The 20,928-nt window shown below is 34.1% G+C and overlaps 1 long non-coding RNA gene across 1 annotated transcript; it reads right to left on the reverse strand.

The window, feature by feature from the left end:
* Positions 1–2,199: 2,199 nt before the first annotated feature.
* LOC138152772 (uncharacterized) lies at positions 2,200–20,718 on the reverse strand. The gene is made up of 3 exons (XR_011166193.1): positions 20,021–20,718; positions 2,505–2,590; positions 2,200–2,326 (listed from the first exon to the last, which is right to left on the reverse strand). It is a non-coding gene; the product is annotated as an uncharacterized lncRNA (long non-coding RNA).
* Positions 20,719–20,928: the final 210 nt, after the last annotated feature.

Raw genomic sequence — 20,928 nt, forward strand, 5'->3', positions numbered from 1 at the left:
TTCCCTCTCTGGTAACTAACTAGGTATGGATGGAATGGTCAGACAGCTAGAAGCCCTGTCTGCTGAATTGTGTAATTTACAATTGTGTGATTTGTACTTTGTGATTGAATTAAGGAATCTGTGATTGACTAAATGAATGTACTACTCAGGGATAGAGTACTTTGACTTTTGTATTTTGTGTCCCTTAAGGAGGCAAGTCTCCTTAAGGATGATTAAATGATTGAATTGATTGAATAAGCAAATGTTTGTACTTTGTTCAAAACCATGTGACCACTGTGGTGAAAACTATGTGGCCATTTCTGTGATAAGTTCTTGTGAATGCTGTACCTTGATTTACTGTGAATGTTTTGCTCTGATTTGTTACTAGAGTGTTCACTATACTATGCAATCAGAACCTTGAAAGCTGTTCACAGCAGCATTCTTCAGGAAAGATGCTCATGCTTGGCTTTACAAAGAGGTGATAAAAAAACAAAATAGAAAGAAAATGTTAGCACATATATCACAGGGTTGTCTAGAAACTTAAATGGAATACTATGCATAAAGCATTTTTCAAACCTTAAAATACTATGCCAATGGCTTTATTGTTATTGATAGTCTATTGCTCTGAGCTATTCAGTGTGGCATCCAACCTTCCCTTCCCATTTGGGTGAGCAAGCAATGCTGTAGATCTTTCCTGAGTTCTCTTTCCGCTTCCAAACTTACTGGTCCTTCTCTCTGCTAGAGTTAATAAATGTTGGTAATAACCACACAGCATGACAGAAAGCTCTGGACTTGATGTTAAAAGGTCTGGGTAACTGTTGGCAAATCATTTAACATCTCTGAATCTCAAATTTTTTATTTACATATAAATTTGATAATAATACTTGTACTACCAACTTCATTAAGTTTAAGTTATACAATGTAAAATTGTACATAACCACGAGCAAATTATCAGGGTTACCCTTTTCAAATAATATATTTATACAGGGTGTCCCAAAAGTCTTAGTGCAGCTGCAAGCTCTTATAACTTGAAACTGTACTCAGATTTTTGGATAAATTTATATTTAAGAACTTAATTAAAGCCTTACTTCCCAAGAATGAGTAGTGAAGAGGGAAAGAAAGGGAAAGGGAAGGGAGGGTAGGGAGAGAGAATTATAGCATTGCAAAGACATTGCATCTGGGGGAATTAGAGAACCTGGATTCAAATCCTGACTAAATAGTTTTCTGTACTTTGGCAAGTCATACTTCTTTGGGGCTCAGTTTCCTTATCTTAAGAAAAAGAAGGGTTTTGAATCAAAGTGTGTCCAAGGTCCCATGTTCTGTTTTTGATCAAGGTATTTTGGGGTGTTACCTAAATAGAGCAGGCGACTGTGTGTAAAATCCTGGCCCTGGGAGGATAATTGGGTCAGAAAAGAAAGAATCTAAGCATCAACAACCTCCATGTCATTAGCTCCCTTCATATGCATAGCATTCTAAGAAATGAATCTGTCAAGATTTTAGTCAAGTAAAACATCTAGAAGTGGTTAGATAAAGCAATTGATAATAGCTGCAAGCCATTCAGCAAAACAAAAACAAAGGCATAAATTGAATGAGAACTTAAAAAATAAAAATATAGGCTATGGAAGTTTAGAGTTTTTGGGGAAAATTCACCTTAAAGATCTAGTTCACACTCTCCTTTGCCACTTCTCCACCTCTCACCCTGCTTACCTTCTAGAGATGAAAATATTGAGGTTTGGACAGGTAAGTTTTTTTGCCAAAATTAGGATTTAAATCTAGGTCTTTTATCTCAAAATCTAGCATTCTTTTCTCTAAACAATTCTCCAACATAACTTAAAATACAAAGTTTAAAAAAGTATTCATTTTTTTCCATTATCTTCACTTGGCAGATGGTCATCTGTCTGAGAGCCAGTGTGGCTTCAAAAACGGCAGAGGAACAGTTGATATGTTGTTTGCTGCTTGGCAAATCCAGAAGAAATGCCAGGAACAGAAGAGAAGTCTGTACACAATGGTTGTAGATCTGATCAAGGCTTTTGATGCTGTTAGCCATGAGAGCTTATGGAAATTTTGTCAAAATTTGGCCTCCTGGAGAAACAGATCAGCATTGTACTTCAACTTCATGATGGCCTATCCATTGCCCATTCATTTCCCATTCACTAATGCTTGTTCCCATGCTTTTTGAAATGACGTTTTCAGTCATGTTGTCAAATTCTTTCAATGAGGATGAACATGGCATCAAGATCAGCTACCACAATCTTCAAATTAAAAGGGCTAAAAACCAAGACCAAAATGGAGGGAGTGATGGTACATGATTTTCTGTTTGCAGATGATTGTGCTCTCAAAGCAGCCTCTGAAGGTGAAATGCAAGAAGGTATGGTTGAATTCTCTGTTGCTTTCCAAATTTTGGCCTAATAATTAACACCAAGAAAACACAGGTGCTCCATCACCCACCACCAAACCATCCATATGTGGAACCATCAGTTACAGAAAATGGAGAAGTTTTAAATGCATTGGATAAGTTCACTTACCTTGGTAGTGGACTTTCCAGGGATGTAAGCATTGATAATAAGGTTGATGCATGCCTTGCCAGAACTAGCTCAGTGTCTGGAAGACTCTAAAGGACAGTATGGGGGAGAACAAATATTAGGCTGGTCTACAAAGCCATTGTATTGACCTCATTGTTGTATGACTGTGAAACCTGGACAATCTACCAGTGCCATGCCAGGAAACTTAATTTCCTGTATTTGAATTGTCTTAGGAAGATCCTGAAGATCACCTGTAAGGATAAGGTACCAGACATTGAGTTCCTTATTTGAACTAAAATGCCAAGCATTCAGAAAGCCCAACTCTGATGGGTAGTCCATGTTATTTGAATGCAAAACATACACTTGCCAAAAATACTATTTTATGGTGCACTCACTCAGGGTAAGTGTTCACATAATGGACAGAAGAAGCAATACAAGGTCATTCTGAAGGTCTCTCAAGAACTTTGGAATTGATTGTGTGATATGGTAGACACTGGCACAGGATTACTTGCCTGGCATGCCCACATCAGAGAAGGTACTGTGCTCTATGAACAAAGCTGAGTTGAAACAGCTCAAAGGAAACACAGGATATGCAAATTTAGTGTATCTACCTTAAATGTTAACATGAACTATTTTTGTCTGACCTGTGATAGAGTATTTTGAGCTTATATTGGTCTGATCAGGCACAGTTGGACACACTGAAACTTTACTCTAGCATAGTGATGTCCTTTTGGTCCTTTTCAGGAACAAAGGACACCAACCAACCAATTTCTAATAATATGGAAGGATAACCTGAGAGAGCACTGAAAAAAGAAAGTCTGAATATAGAACTAGAAACAGTGATAAAATGAGGCTGAAGTGAAACTGGGATGGTCTCTTCCCTTAGCCAGGTATCTTCCTTGCTCAGCTGTCATCACGCTACTATTACGCTCTCCAAATTCAGAATTTCACTCAAAATTAAGATGCCAACATGACATATATTCTAAGAGCCTTGAGAAGACAAAAATACCTGCCTTAAAGACACTCACTATAGTACTTCAGGGCTGAGATTAGGGAAGGATGAGAAAAAGTTAAGAAAAGGAAACATAAATTGGAGGTTAAGAATATTTCCTAGAGAATGGAATTTAAAAGGAAAAGGGAGGGAAAGAAACACTTTTTTCCTTTGTCTTTATTCTCAATTTTTTTTTGTCCATTTAGTTTCTCTAGCTATGTGACTATGGGTAATTAATATAACCTTTATGAGTCTCAATTTCTTCATCCATTACCTGAAGGGACAGTCACTTTTACTTTTAAGGCTCCTTCCAGCCCTAACATTTTACAATTCCTTAGGGAGATAAGACACAGATTCATGTCATGTTAGCTAAAGGTGTAGTGGGGATTCCTCACAAGCAGGGATTACACTCTACAACTGATGAGATTCCTTCCCATTCCAGTTTCTGTGATCTGTTGATTTCATGAATACACCGTATAATGAATGTCCTTTCCAGAAGTCATAACTTAATGCGTTCTTATACTGTAGAAAGGACTTTAACTTTGATTTTATCAGCAGAACAGAAACTCTGACCATTCATCATACTTAAAGGTCTAAAATACAGGTTTGGTAGCAAACTGCATGTAGCAAAGATGATTTTGCACAACAAACACAAAAGAGTTCTGTTACCAGAAATGGAGGGGGCAGACATTGTGAGGTAATACAACTTTTGGGGGAAGGTGATGATGGCAATGACTGAATAATAAATTGGAGACAACTTTGATCTGTGTCGGTAGAGGGAATACACACAGATACTTGAAATATTGAGTAGTACAGACAGTAAGTTCCATAGCACAATGAGTCATTTCATCTTTTCCCCCGTTATTTTGTGAAGAATGTTGTGATTATATCTAATATATGAAATTTGCTGAGCTTAATGAAATATAGAAGCTATATTTGAATAGATGACTACATCATCAAATGTTGCATCAGCTCTTACAGCACATATTAAATGAATTATTGGTGACGCCTTTGAGTTTAAGAGGTAGCACTGTTATTGTTTCCTTGGTTTAGGCAGCTAGGTTGCACAGTAGAGTGCTAGGCCTGGAGTCAGGGAGACCAAGGTTCAAATCCAGCTTTCTAAACTTCCTACTTGTGAATCTCTGGGCAAGACACGTATCCCCTATTTGTTTTAGTTTCCTTTTTTTTAAATGAGGATAATATATTATCACTAACCTCCAAGAGTTGTTGTAAGGATAAAGCGAAATAATAATTGTAAAATTCTTAGCACAGTGACTGGCATATAGCCCTATGTAAACATGTGAAAAACATAAAATAGGCCAGTTTGGTTGGACCGCAGAGTGTGTGAATGGCAGTCATGTCAATATTTCTGAAAAAAAGAAAACATTTTTTTTTATTTTCTTCCTTAAATTAATTTTGTTTTCAATTTATGGAATAAAACAAGCATTTCTATAACAGTATAATAAAAACTGTCAATCTGTTATGTACAACTTGCTATTCCTTTTAAATATGTAATAAAACTATCATGAAAATTTCTCGTTTTTTTCTCTTCTTCCCCCACCACTCCCTAGAGATGACTACCATTACACACACATACACATACATACATACATATATATAATACATATAATATTTGTGGAAACATATTGTGAAAAGCTTCAAATGTCAAAGGAAGTAGTATGTATTTAATCCTAGAGGCAATAGGGTTCCACAAGAACCTGTTGAGCAGGGAAATAAAAGAATTATGCTTTAGGAATATCACTTTAAGAGCTATGGAAAGGATAAATTGGAGAAGAGAAAAAGAATTAATTAGGAGGCTATTGCAATAGTCAAACAAGAGATGATGATGGCTCAAATTATTTTTGTGGCCTTATGTGTGCAGATTAAGGAACAAATGTAATAGACATTATGATGGTAGAATTGACAAGACTCAGCAACTTGTTGGAAAAGAAATATTTAGTAATATGGGGAAACCCTTTGAAACATTGGGAAGACAAAAGAGTACTGAGAGAAATGAGCAAAGCATATGCAGGGGGAATGATACTCCTCATGGTAATAGTCACATTGGTGAGGTAAGGCACGTCTTAACCCTTTTCCCCTCCTTCTGTTTTGTTTTATTGTTCTTATATATTCTGGTCAAAAAGGGGGCACTGCCTTAAGAACTTCAGCATTTTTAACAGAAGTGATCTTGTCTTTGATGGGATTGGTTTTTGACCACCACCAGTATTCAACCATTGGCAGAAAAAAATTGCCAATCCCCCTTTCCTGTCTTTTGTCAATGATTTATTCCTCATAGATAGCTAAACTATTTTCTTTAGGATTTGTTGTAAATGTATATAGTACCTATAAAGAAAAGAAAATGACGAGAGTTGGAAGAAATATCAAGTTAGATTAAAATGCATGGTATCGTTCTTGTCATAGTGGTTGTTAGATGAGAAACTGTCTGTGGAGATGGCATCTATGGGACTTGAAGGTGGTGTTCTAAGTGTCTACATGGAGTCTTTTTACTAGTTTGGTGACTGCACCCCACTCTGCCTTGGTATACTAGTATATCAGTTTGATTAGGCTTTTATGGCAGGCTGTATATCCCCAATATGCTATCCAAAGACTTATATATAACTTATAGACTGCCTTCTATAAACACTTCAGCCTGAAACAATTTCAGGAAAAATATTATTCCCAGGGTAGCAACGCAGCTCACATTGCTTCCACCAAACACTTCTCTGAAAGGTCTCCCCTGAGCTTAAGCCAGTCTGCTTGCAACATTTCAATTGTTTCATTTCTCTTTTTTTCTCCTGTCTTTGTTGTTGCTCTAAATTAAACTCTACTGGAGACTGAAGCATTTCATATTATAACAATGCCTGTCAGGAGTGCTTTACTGTGCATGATAAAATGTAAACTCTTTAATTAACTTTTTTTTTTAGTAATAAACACCAGAAACTGTTTTAGCATCTTAATAAGTATACACTTTCAAAGTTATTTGTCTTTCTTCTCTGTTGCACATATCTGATTCTTTGATGCTGTAGATACATGAACATCCTATTTTCAGAGAATTATTTTATTGTAGTCAAGCTTCCGTAATTTGAACTCTAATAAATCATACTTTTACCATTCAAACATACAACATTGACAGTTTTCACTAAGTAAAGCATTAAAACAATTTCTTAGTCTGAAAATTTTTAGATTATTAATTGTGGATAAGGGAAATACATTCTGAATACAGTAGCTTCTAAACTGAATGGAGGATATACGGGGAAGATTCATAGAGGAACTGGCAATTGGGGGTGAAGTTGGAAGGAAAAGGAAGATCCAAAAAGGGGCAGATGGGGTGGAGGGGTGTAACACATTCTAGGCCTATGTGAAAGAATTGAGGGAAAATATGACATTTACAGTTTTAGGAATTGCTAGTATTCTACTCCAGCTGTAAATATTGAAAAATGGAAAGGGAATAGTACAAATTAACCCTACATGTCCTTATACAATTAGGAGGAACAAGGGCTTGGCTGAAGCTAAAATTCTTTTGTAGCCATTTTTCACTTTTCTGTAGTAATGACTTTGGTTACACAAGCTAGAGGATAAAATGTTCTCTTTATTGTTTTATATCCTCATCTTAACACTCCTATTTATTAGAATTCTATCCCTGGTCATAGTCAACTTTTGAAATCCTGTATGTCTTTCAAGATCTAGTTCCTATGTTGCTTCCTCATGAAAACTGATTCACTGCTTCCTTCTTTCCTGATCCCCCTATACCCCATTGGATATGATTTTGTTTGCCTTCAAATTCTCATAGTTTTTTTTTCTATTTCTTATAAACTTATCATTATCTAATTTGCATTGTACTTATGATACATGTATTTTATCTCTTAATCATTTGAAAGGATGTTATCAGATGTAATTTATCTTTGTATCCTCATATCCACCTAGAATAGTATATGGCATTTTCCAGGGAGTTGGGATGGGGGGCATCTTTTTGTGTTCAAACCTCTAACTTTTCCATGTAGGAAACTCCCTGATGAGGAAAGATCATTCTTTCTTTTTCATTCGATCACTTATTTATGTATTTTTAAACATTTATTTTTAGAACAATCTTTTATTTTTTCCCAATTACACGTAAAAATTTTCTTTAAATTTTTTTTTGAGTTCCAAATTCTCTCTTCCCTCCTGCCCTTCTGCCTCTCTGAGAAGATAAGCAATTTGGTATAGCTTATACATGTGCAATCATGCAAAATATATCTCCATATCAGTCATGTTGTTAAAGAAAACACAGATAAAAAAAACAACAAAAAATAAAATGAAAAATAGTAGACTTTGATCTATAGTCAAATTCTATCAGTTCTTTCTCTGTAGATGGATAACATTTTTCATCATGAGTCATTTGGAATTGTCTCGGATCATTGTACTGCGAAAAATAGCTAAATCATTCACAGTTGATCATCATACACTATTGTCGTTACTCTGTACAATGTTGTCCTGGTTTTGCTTACTTCAATTTGTATCAGTTTGTTCAAGTCTTTCCAGGTTTCTCTGAAATCATCCTGCATGTCATTTCTTACACCACAATAATATTCCATCATAATCTTATGCCACAACTTGTCCAGTCATTCCCCAGATTATGGACATGCCCTCAATTTCCAATTTTTTGCTGCTGCAAAAATAACTGTTATAAAGATTTTTGTACAAATAGGTCCTCCTCCTGCTTTTATATAAATCTCTTTGGAATACAGACCATGTACTGGTGTTTCTGGATCAAAGGGTATGCACAATTTTATAGTATTTTGGGTTTAGTTCCAAATTGCTCTCCAGAATGTCTGGATAGTTCACAACTCCACCAACAGTGGATTAATGTCCCAGTTTTCCCACATCCCCTCCTACATTTATTAATTTCCTTTTCATCATATTAGCCAATCTGGTAGGTTTGAAGTGGTACTTCAGAATTGTTTTAATTTGCATTTCTCTAATCAATAGTAATTTAGAGAATTTTTCCATATGACTAAAGATAGCTTTAATTTCTTCATCTGAAAACTGCCTATCCATATCTTCGACCACTTATGAATTGGGTAATGACTTGTTTTCTTATAAATTTGAGTCACTTCTCTATGTACTGAAGAAATGAGACCTTTAAGGGGAAGCTAGGTGGTTCAGTGAATAAAGCACTGGCCCTGCAGTAAGGAGGACCTGAGTTCAAATCCAGCCTCAGACACTTAACAGTTATAAACTGTGTGACCTTGGGTCAATCACTTAATCCCAATTTCCCTGCTTTTCCGCCTCCTCCAAAAAAAAAAAGAAAGAAAGAAAGAAAGAAAGAAAGAAAGAAATGAGGCCTTTATAGGAAATCCTTGCTGTAAAAAAAGTTTCCTAGATTTCTGTTTTCCTTCTAATCTTGGTTGCATTAGTTTTATTTGTGTAAAAGCTTAATTTAACATAATCAAAATTGTCCATTTTACATCTAGAAATGATCTCTATCTCTTTTTTTTTTCATCATATATTGTTCCTTTCTCCATAAATCTGGGCAAACTATTTCTTGCTATCTTAATTTGCTTATGGCATCACCTTTTATATTTAAATCATATGCCTACTGTGTATCTTGGTATATAGACAAGCTGCACGATGCTTGTCTATACCTAGTTTCAGTCATGCTATTTTTCAGTTTTACCCACGGTTTTTGTCAAATAGTGAATTCTTGTCCCAAAAGCTGGGGGCTTTGACTTTATCAAGCATTGGGTTACTATGGTAATTTACTACTGAGTTTTGTGTGTCTAATTTATTCCACTGATCCACCACTCTATTTCTTAGCCAGTACCAAACAGTTTTGATGTTTCCCACTTTATAGTACAATTGGAGATAGCCATGGCACTTCCTTCACATTTACTTTCATTAATTCCCATGCTGTTCTTGACCTTTTGTTCTTCCAGATGAATTTTATTATAATTTTTTCTAGCTCTATAAAACATTTTTATCTGGCAGTTTGACTTGTATATCATTGAATAAGTAAATTAGTTTAAGTAGATTTATTATATTGGCCTAGCCTACCTATGAAGAATTAACATTTTTTTTGACTTGTTTAGCTTTGACTTTATTTGTGTGAAAAGTGTTTTATAATTGTGTTCATATAGTTCCTGGATTTGTCTTGGTGTTTAGGCTCCTGAGGATTTTATGTTGTCTACAGTTATTTTAAATGAAATTTCTCTTTCAGTCTCTTGTTGCTGGACTTTCTTGGTAACTTATAGAAATGCTGATGATTTATATCAGTTTATTTTACAGCCTACAACTTTTCTGAAGTTGTTAATTATTTCAAAATGGTATTTTAGTTGATTCTGTAGTGTTTTCTCAGCATACCACACAATCATTTGCAAAGAGTGACAGTTTTGTGTTCCTATTGCCTATTCTAATTCTTTCAATTTCTTTTCCTTCTCTTATTGCTATAGATAACACTTCTAGTACAATACTGAATATCATTGGTGATGATAGCCAACTTTGATTCAGCCCTGATCTTATAGGGAAGACTTCTACTTTATCCCCATTACAGATAATGCTTTCTGATGGTTTTAGATAGAAATTACTTATCATTTTAAGGAAAGCTCCATTTATTCCTATGCTCTCTAGTGGTTTTTTTTTTATGTGAATGAATATTGTATTTTGTCAAAGGCTTTTCCTGCATTTATTGAGATAATCATATGATTTCTGGTGGTTTTGTTATTTATATGGACACTTATGCTTAGTTTCTTAACTCAGAACCAGCCCTACATTCCTGTTATAAATCCCACCTGATCATAGTATGTGAACCTTATGATATATTGTTGTAATCACTGTGCTAGTATTTTTTTTTACATCAACATTCATTAAGAAAATTGGTCTATAGTTTTCTTTTTATGTTTCATTCTTCCTGATTTAGGTATCAACACCATGTTTGTATCATACAAAAGAATTTGGTAGGGTTCTTCTTTGCATATTTTCTCCCAAATAACTTATATAGTATTGTAATTAATTGTTCTTTAAATATTTGGTAGAGTTCATTTGTGAACCCATCTGGCCATGGGGATATTTTCTTATGGAGTTCATGGGTGATTTTTTCAACTTATTTTTCTAAGATGGGGTTATTTAAGTATTCTATTTCTTCTTTTGTTAAACTAGATGATTTATGTATTTAAAATAATTATCCATTTTGCTTAGATTGCAGGATTTATTGGCATATAATTGGGCAAAACAGCATCTAATATTTGCTTTAATGTCCTCTCCATTGCTGGTGAATTTACCCTTCTAATGTTTGATAATTACAATTTGGTTTTCTTGTTTTTAAAAACCAAATGGTTTAATCTATTTTTATTTTATTAATTAAAAAATTAATTTTAAATTTATTCTATTTTTTAAAATAAAACCTGTTACTTGTTTTATTTATTAGTTCAATGTTTTTTTTTTCACGTTTATTAATCTTTCCTTTGATTTTGTTGGGGTTTTTTGGAGGGGGAAGGCAGGGCAATTCAGGTTAAGTGATTTGCCCAAGGTCACACGGCTAGTAAATATTAAGTGTCCTAAGTAGGATTTTCAGTTTGTTCTTTAATTGGCGATTTTGTTATTTTTGAATTTTTTATAGCATGCCCAATTCATTGATCTATTCTTTCTCCATTTTATTGATGTTTAGATTTATCTGCTTCTGAGAGGTGAAGGTTAATATACTTAACTTATGCCCACACCCTCTGTCTATGTATACACATTCTAACTGTCATAATGAAGTTCTTAAAAGTTATAAATATTATCTTCTCAGTAGGAATGTAGGCAGTTTAACCTTACTGAATCATTTATGATTTCTCTATCTTGTTTAGCTTTTTAAGCTTCTCTTGAGTCTTATATTTGAAGATCGAATTTTCTGTTTAGTTCTGGTCTTTTCATAAGGAATGCTTGAAAAATCATCTATTTCACTTAATATAAATTTTTCACCTGAAGGATTATGCTGTTTTTCTGGGTTAGTGATTCATGGTTGTAATCATAGCTCCTGTGCCTTTTATAATATCATATTCCAAGCCTTACTATCCTTTAATGTAGAAGCTGCTAAATCAGGTGTAATTCTGACTGTGTCTCCATGATATTATAATTGTTTGTCTGTTTTTATTCCTGGCTTCTTGTTGTATTCTTTCATTGATCTCAGAGCTCTGGAATTTGGCTGTAATATTCCTGGGAGTTTTTGTTTTTCAATCCATTTTAGCAGGTTGTCAGTAATCATTTAAATTTCAATCTCACCCTCTGATTCTATAATATTAGAATAGTTTTCCTCGATAATTCCTCAAAAGATGCTGTCCAGGCTCTTTGTTACTCGGATGGCTTTCTGATAGTCCAATAATTTTTAAATCATCCCTCCTCAATCCATTTTCTGGTCAGTTGTTTTCCCAACAAAATATTTCACATTTTTCTATTTTTTTTCATTCTTTTGATTTTGTCTTATGACTTCTTACTATCTTATGGAATCATTAACTTCTGCTTACCAAATCTGATAAAAAAATTCCTTTCAGTGTGCTTTTGTACTTCCTTTTCCATTTGGCCAATTCTACTTTTTAATGAATTATTTTTTTCAGTCAACTTTTGTACATGTTTCCATTTTTGTGTTTTGTTTCCCAAGCTGTTGACTTTTTTCTCATGATCCTCTTGCATCACTTCCATTTTTTTAAACTAATTTTTCTTCAACTCTTTTATTTGATTTTTAAGATCCTTTTTGAACATTACAAGGAGTTCTTTTAGGGATTAATTAATTAATTAATTAATTAATGTAATTAAAATTTTTCTTTGAGACTTTGCATATAGGCATTGTGAAACTGTTGTCCTCTTCTGAGTTTGTGTTTTAATCTTCCCTATCATTATAGGATCTTTCTATGGTGAATTTTTTGCCCATTTTTCCAGCATATTTTTTTGACATTTAGCTATTAAAGTTTGACTCTGCTCCTATGGTAGAGTGGACACCATCCCAACTTGCTGTGGACCTATGCCAAGGACCATGGGAACTTGCTGCTGGTCTACAGCAGGGGTTGTGAGTCCTCACTGCTGGCTTCTGCCTGGGTATATGAGGACTGTCTCAGGAATTTAGCTATGGCTTTGGCTTGCCCAGACAATGCCTACACTGGAGTGTACTCTCCTTTTCCCCAGTGAGAAAGACCTTTTCTGCCAATCTTATAAGTTGTCTTGAACTGGAAAATTGTTTTACCCTTTTGGTTTTGTCACTCCAGAATTCATTTTGAGGCATGATTTTATAGTTGTTCTGAGGGGAATTTGAGATACTTTGGGTGGTTTCCTGCCTTACTCCACATCTTGGGTCTGCCATATCTTATGCATTGGTAAAATTTGAGTTTTAAATCCTCTCCCTCCTAATCCTTCCCCACCCATGATAAGAAAGTCAATATATCAATTAGTCACATAAAACATATTGCCATATTACACATCTTGAAAAAAAAAAACAAGAAAAATAAGGATTATTTAAAAGTATGCTTCAATCTACCTTCAGAGTTTTTCAGTTCTCTCTCTGGAGGTAGAGAGTATTTTTCATTATGCATTCTTTGGAATTGGAAAAATCAGTCACTGAACTACAACTTACATAGCATTATCAACAAGCATGGAGTATTAAGAGTCCAAGATTTTGTGACTCTAGCCTTAGCCCCATCCTACTTCACTCCTTGCATGAAGTGGGCATTTAATCATATTTGTTGACATCTGATTGATTGAATATGTTTGTGCAAGGCTGGAAATAAATGCTACTAAAGTACCTCTAGCAACAGGTTTTTGAGCAAGGATGAAAAGGTTTTCTCAAAAATATTCTTTCTCACAAGTCTAACAGAGAACCAACCTCTCTGAAAAGAATCAATACCACTGGTCAGGTTCATTGCTGAAAACTCATTATGACTTAGCAGAATATTTAAAGAAGAAAAGAGGGTAACAGTTTACTCTACCATTTGCTTTGATCATAATATCAAAACTATTTTCTAATAGTAGGTAAAACTATTTCTCATAGAAGGCAAAAATGACTGAAACAAGTAATTGTTTAATGATTTCTAAGGCCACAGACTACTTTTACTATAATTGTTATTAGTTCATGAAACCATATAGGTTGAAATTTTGTCTCCAATAAAACAACTCCAATGTTGACATCCATGCAATGAAATGTGCTGTAATGGCATTTTGGTTGTTAATATTGTTTATTGATCAATATAAAATTCTAAAAATTATTCTCCACACACATTTAAAATCTTTCTGTACTTTCAAGGGGTACTGATTCTCCTTTTTTTAAGGATATGAATTCAACATATTGTCTAGAATCGAAATAAATCATAAATGAGTCTTGCTAAATGGTTAGCCAGTAAATATGTGTATTTAAATTGAAACAATTTCGCATGCACTTTACTTATTCATTGATATTCATTTTATCAAAGCATCATTTTGAAAGAGCCATCTGAAGTTCAAAAAGCTGTTTCACTCTTGTTCAGACTTAAAAAAAATCTGCAGTCAAGAAGTTATATGGCAGTAGCCATCGTCAGCTTCATCAATCTATCATCATCCCCATCATCCATCACATTATTAGAAAAATTAGGGCATCCGACTGTTAATTAATATGTACAGTTTTTAATCACATCATATCTCTTTAACTGGAATTATCAAGTGTTCCATGTATACTAATTATCCAGATATTTGAAGTATTCCCCTTCTAGCAGCAAAACCTCTGAAAATTTTTTTCACCTTTCAGATATATTTTAAATATTAAATATGTATTATTTATATGTTATATAAATTATATATTGTTTTAAAATATTAATATATTATATATGTATATATCATTATATATAAATAATATTTAACTCTTCCACATTTTCTAAAATCAAATCTATGTCACTGGGAAGGTAGGAGATATGTTGAATAGAGTTCTGGACCAGGAATCAGAAAGACCTGATTTCAAATCCAGGTTCTGACACTTACTAGCTATCTGATTCTGGATAATTCACATAATTACCTTCTACTTCAGTTTTCTCATCTGTAAAATGGGGGTTAATATTAATACTCCCTCCTAAGGTTCTTGTGAGAATAAAAATATGAAAATATTTGTAAAATACTTGGCAAAAGTTTATAAATGCTAGCTATCATTATCCTCCTCTCATGTAGATTCTGACCCCTTCAATCTATAATATAGAGTTGTTGATGAGATGCTGTGGTAAGAAAAAATCATGCAACCACTAAAATTTCGATAATGAATCTAGCCGAACTCAGTATTATCTTTGGACAATATACAATTTTTGCCAGAACCACACTCAAATCTTTAATATACCTGGGTAGACTTTTTTGAAACTTGTGACTTATTGGACAGCCTTTAATAGAACAGGGAAACCTACATCAAACATTGGTCACTTGCTAAGTGCCTACTATGTGCCAGGAACTGTGATAGCCTATAGAACATCCCTGGCTCCCAAGAAACATCAATCTAATTGGGAAGACAGAAACAGTCTTTATACTCTTAAATACAAAAAAAAGGAAGTAATTTGGGAAGGAAGGACCTAGCAGTTGGGGATTAGCTAAAGCTTCCTGTAGAAGGTGGGGCCTAAGCTGAATTTTGAAGAAAAAGAGAAATTCTATGAGGCAGATAGGAGGAGGGAATACATTGCAGATATGGGAAAGAGTCAATACAAAAGCATGAATACAAGAGTTGGAGGGTTATATTGTTGTTATTTGTCCTTTATTCTCGAAGAGCACTGTGGAATCATGTAGGTAACGCCATGACATACAAGTGAATTAGATTTAAGTATGTGAGGGGTGGCTAGGTGGCACAGTGAATAGAGCACCAGCCCTGGACTCAGGACCTGAGTTCACATCCAGTTTCAGACACTTAACATATACTAGCCGTGTGACCTTGGGCAAGTCACTTAATCCCAAATACCGTGCACTTCACATTCCAAAAAGCAAAAAAACACACAAACAAATAAATAAATTTTCAAAAAGATTTAAGTGTGTGTGTGTGTGTGTGTGTTTGTGTGTGTTTGTGTGGTGGGGGTGAGGGGGAACTGTGTAAAGTCACTAGTCTTATTTCATTCTCCAGAACCATTTGGGTCCAGTGATCAGAAACACATCAAGACGACTTGAGATGGCCCTAGATGTTGTGGAAGACCTTGGGCTTAATCACTAGATGGGTCTTGCCTCAATCACACTGAGACCTTCTAGAGACCTTAGCTTTAAAGGAGTATTATGAGTGAGGAACCAGAGATAAAAGACTAATTTGGCTTAGTCAAGAAGGCCACCAGGAGGAATAATATAAAAGAGGCATAGAAGATGAAGTCAGGTTGTGAGGGTCTTTAAAAGACAAATATAAATATTTACATTTTGTCCTAAAAGCTAAAAGAATTTGTTGAGTAGGTTAGTTATACCTGGCTTCAAGAAAAATCACATGGGTTGATGTGTGGAGAACAGAGGAGTGTGTGAAGAGAATTCAGGCAGGTGTATCAATTTGAAGGTTATTGCAATAATCTAAGCCAGAGGTAATGAGAGCCTGACCTTAGGTGATGGGTAGATAGAAGCAGTTATATACAAAAGATGAGGTGGAGGTAGATACTGCAAATTCTGGCAACTGATTGAATATGTGGAGTAAAGAGACAAGGATAAAGTTGTGGTTATGAACCTACAAAGAAAGATAAGATACTGCCTTAGACAAAAATAACAAGGTTTGGATATGGGACGGAATCTGTGGGAAAGAGTTCCTTCTGCTTGTTTAGAAACTTCTAGCCTTGAAAAGGCATTTGAATATTTCATGGAAGAAGCATAAAAGTTAGGAAGGCTCTATTACACAGTGGGGAGAGCACCAGGTTTGGCTTAAAAGCATCTGGGTTCAAAAACCTATCTTAGTCATTTAAGATCCTTGGGCTTCATTTTCTTTATTGGCAAAGACAGAACGTTGGATTTTGGCTTTTGAGATCGCTTCTAGATTTATACTACTAGGAAACTATATATATATATATATATATATGCACATTTTTTTCTTTTTCAATATCATCATATGAATATCCATTTGTTGTAGGATCCTGTAATAATGACATCTTCAGGGACTATTGAGAATTACTTATTTTTCACACTAGGCAGATGCAAACTGTCATGCTATTTAAATTTTTGCATCCTCTTTTCATGGTTTTCCTTTTTTTTTTTTTTTGTTCTCTGCTCTTTTGACGCCCTTTTGTAATTTTTTTTTGGTGGTTATCAGCTTCCATTCCTTGGAAGTGATTTCATCCATTTTCTCCTTCTAAATTTCTGTGCCCCCTCTGGTTATCTGTATGGCCGGATAGTCTAGCCTGTTCGAATGTTGTCCAAGCTTGTTAGAATGTCGTCCAAAATAAGGATGTGTAGATTTCCTATAAATGACTGAGTAGAAAAGGATAAAGGAGTTCCACCCTAATCCCCATAAGGATCTAAAATGCATACCATTCTGCTGTTCAAGCAAAAATAAAAAAGAAAAAGAAAAGAAAAGAAAAAGGGAAAAAAGAGAATGGGTCTATAGGGAGACACAAGAAGATATGAAGAACTCAGAAAGTTTGAAACTATAAGAATGACCCCCCCAGAGCCTCCTCTCCCTTTGGTCCTGCAGGGTTGGCCTTTCCTCACAGACATTTTCCACCCTTGGGTCCCCAAACATGGTGGCAGGGGGAACCTCCTCAACCAGCTCCAAGCCTATGTGGGTTGAAATGTTCTAAGATTTTTTCCCTTCCCATTACTTCTGGCCCCACCCACTGGCTTTGGTTTTAGAAGTTCAAAACTACCACCCAGAATGAAACTCTAGGCTGGGAACCTAGGAATACCTCAAAGAAAGAGAAATTCCAATTTGATTCAATTAAAAAAATAAATGAAGAAGAAAACAATAACCTTAAAACCTAATATCATGTACGATTGCACATTTATGTGAATATGTGGGATAAACATATAAGAATAATATGATGTTCTTTCTTTAGTTGTTAGTTTTAATACTTGAAATAGTTGTAGAAGAATGAGAAATTTGATTCACTGTTAATCAAACAGCAGTTCAGTAGCTCAGTAGTTAGAATATTGGGCCTGGGATCAGGAAGACATGAAGGCAAATCAGGCATCAGATACTAGATAAGTAATGCTGGGTAAGTCTTTTAAACTCTGTATGCCTCAGTTACCTCATCTGTAAAAATGGGACATATAATAGCACTTGACCTCCCAGAGTTATTGTGAAGATCAAATGAGATAATTGTATAAAGCGTATTGCAGGACCTAGCACATAGTAAGTACTATATAAATATTAGCTATTATTATTTTTAAGAAGATAAAATATATGGAATTTATAATTTATAACATTAGACATGAATGATATACATTTTTCTATTAAAAGAAAACAAGTAACAGAATGAATCAAAGAACCAAGCTCACCAAGGTTTCTTACAAGTAATATGCCGCATACACCATTTTTCTATGGATTAAAAAAAATAAAAGTTTGCTGTAAAATATAGTGTGAAACTACAAGTTAAAAAATCAATAATATTAACTGATAATGTTGAAAAGACTGAGACAAAATTATTGAGAAAATAATGAAAATAAATAATAAATATGTAACAATTTTCAATTACATGAACTAAATTATTTTAAACTTAAATTCATGAAAGAAAAATGAATGGTTTTGAAAGTAAAAAGACACAACCTAATTTTAGGGAACCTCAAAATATCATTATCAGACTATGACAAATCCAATAATATATATCAATAAAGAAATCACAAATTTGAAATGCCAACTTTATAATTTAAAATTAATAGTTTTACAATGATACAAAATGGGAGAAGATAAATATTATTTTCAAGTACAAATGGAATTCTCCCCAAAATATTACAATTTTGAGTCAAGGAGGAGATTTAAACAAATTTTCAGACTACTATGCAATAAAATTAGCATGAAATACAATTAATATTAGAAAAAAACAACACAATCACTTTATAAATGAAAACGCTTCATTATCTAAATTTAGGGAGAAAAAAATAAAACATTTTAAAATACAATGATAGTATGGGATTAAAGGAGGGTAGCACAGAAGAACCATCACTACTCTGTTCTAGAAATTATGTCCCTCTCGAGGCAGCTTAAGATTGCTTAGCCCTTCTCCCCACACTTTTCTTTGTTTTGGGTATAATATTATTGATTCTTATTGAGCCTACTGTCTATTAAATTACCCGTATAACATTTATTTAGACAAACTGCTATATAACCAGGCTTCCTCACCTCATACTTTTAGGTTTGGGTGGCAAATAAATATGTAACAGGAGGAAATAAGAGCTATGTAGTACTATATCTAGACAAAGCAAGAGACTGGAAATTCATGAACTCTTAGAAAATGAGCAGGTCAAAATTCTTTCTGATTTCTCTAAAGCACTTTGTGGTATCTTGTATGTTGTTGTCTGACTCTTTGTGACATAAAAAATTTTCTTGGAAAAAATGCTGGAGTGGTTTGCCATTTCCTTCTCTGGGGAATTAAGGCAAACAGAGGTTAAGTGACTTGTCCATGGTCACACAACTAATGAATGTCTGAGGCTGGATTTGAACTCAGGTGTTCCTGACTCCAGTCTTATTGTTCTATCCATTATAGTGGTTCCACTATCTTGCATACTTGTGTTATACAATATGTTTCAGTGGTTCTTCAGTTGTGTTGCATTTTTTCCCTTATCACAATAGGAGATATTCATTTGGATCAAAGGGTCAGTATTAAATTTTAATAAGAAAACCTTAGAACCTTCTGTGAAAAAACAGGAGTGAAGCAATCATAGATATAGTATATGAAATTAAAAAGTTTAGATAAAGAAGATAACATCTCTATTTGTGGACAACATGATGATTTATTTGGTAGATCTGAGACAATCAATAAATAGCTATTATTGCCATATATGATAAATGAACAAAAATCACCATTTCTATATACAACCAGTAAAAAATCAGAAAACATCATATAAAAGAATTTTGGTCATTTTTTTGTTTTTTTTTCCAAGCACTTTGCATTATCTTATGTAAATATATGTTATAATGTGTTTAGGTGCTTCTTTAAAATATAGAAAATTGGTTTAAACAAACTAAGTATGCTTTCATTATACCATATGAAAAATTATTTCATTAATTAAAACATACTTTATTCAACTTTAAAGGAATGATTCCTTTATATGTAGCAAGGTACACCAATGTATGGGATCTCATAGAATGATTATACAAAATATAAAAGTTATTACACTTGCCTAAGGGGAAAAAATCTTAATTTAGTTTAACATTATTTAACAGTACCTAAGTCTGTTTATTTCAATTCCACAGATCTATCAATTTCTATCTGAAGAAACCTAATAGAGAGAGAAATTCTTAATGTAGATGATCTTAGTGAACTAAATCGAGTATGAGTTCTCATTTACCTATGATTCCAAAATTTGCAAATTATGTCTGATCTGTTTTCCACAAAAGCAGGAAGGATGCTCTAGTGGAATTATGATGGCCTTAACATTATTAAGTACAATCATTGTAGATAAGACTTACCTTTATGCCTGTGTAGACAAGGTCACATAGTCCTATCACTTGAACTGGAGAATTGCTAAGGTCATGCATTTTTTTCTTGGCTGAGTGAGGATACTGACAGTGCCACTGCTCCAAATAAAGCAGGTTGAGGGATCAATAAGTATATTGTATGCAACATTTTGATCTGTTTTTAAAAAATTGGGAGGAGTTAATCTAAAGAACATGATTATTGCACTAATATTGAAGTGAACTTGGCCACAGGATCTTGGCAGTTCTTCATTATGTAGTTCCAGAGCTATACATATAGATGTCCTTGGATGTTGTTATTATATAATTTCAAAGATAACAACCCACATGCATAGAACTCACACATATTAATTTTATAAGCAATAACAGCAGCCAGGAAAGTTAAAATGTTCCATGACTTTCCTCCAAGACTAGAAGATATTGAAATAAGAAGATCCCATGGTAGTTTAAAAAAATTCTTGTGTATATCTAAGTACAATAAAAATGTTATGTTGGGGCCATAATCATTAAAAAAAAATAACCTCCAATATTATGCCCAGAAAGACTTTCTCATTTTCTCACTTCCTTTTGGCAGTTCCCTAGCCTGCTGTAGATTGAAGAAAATAGGAATAAGCATCTTTCGACCACAAACAGATGTGCTTGATAAAGAAAATGTCAGCAAAAATACTAAAGCAATGTGTCACAGCAGCTTTCTGACAGATAGAGGGAAAAGGTAAAAAATGTTCTATCATGTCCGACAAGGTGTTCTTTTTGAGATTTAAAGATCACTGTGCAACTTTAAACATGTTTGTCACTTTGGCTCTGACTGGAGCTATCTGGAGCTTCACAAGAACTTTATCAGCTCAGCATAGGGGGGGAAAAGAAAGAAGCCCATTCCCATTTATCTCAGCCAGGTTCCCTTC

The sequence above is a fragment of the Petaurus breviceps genome, unplaced genomic scaffold, assembly GCF_028583685.1.
Source record: "Petaurus breviceps papuanus isolate PSGF00001 unplaced genomic scaffold, PetGlider_PUasm1.0 151, whole genome shotgun sequence".
In the NCBI taxonomy this organism is placed as follows: domain Eukaryota; kingdom Metazoa; phylum Chordata; class Mammalia; order Diprotodontia; family Petauridae; genus Petaurus; species Petaurus breviceps.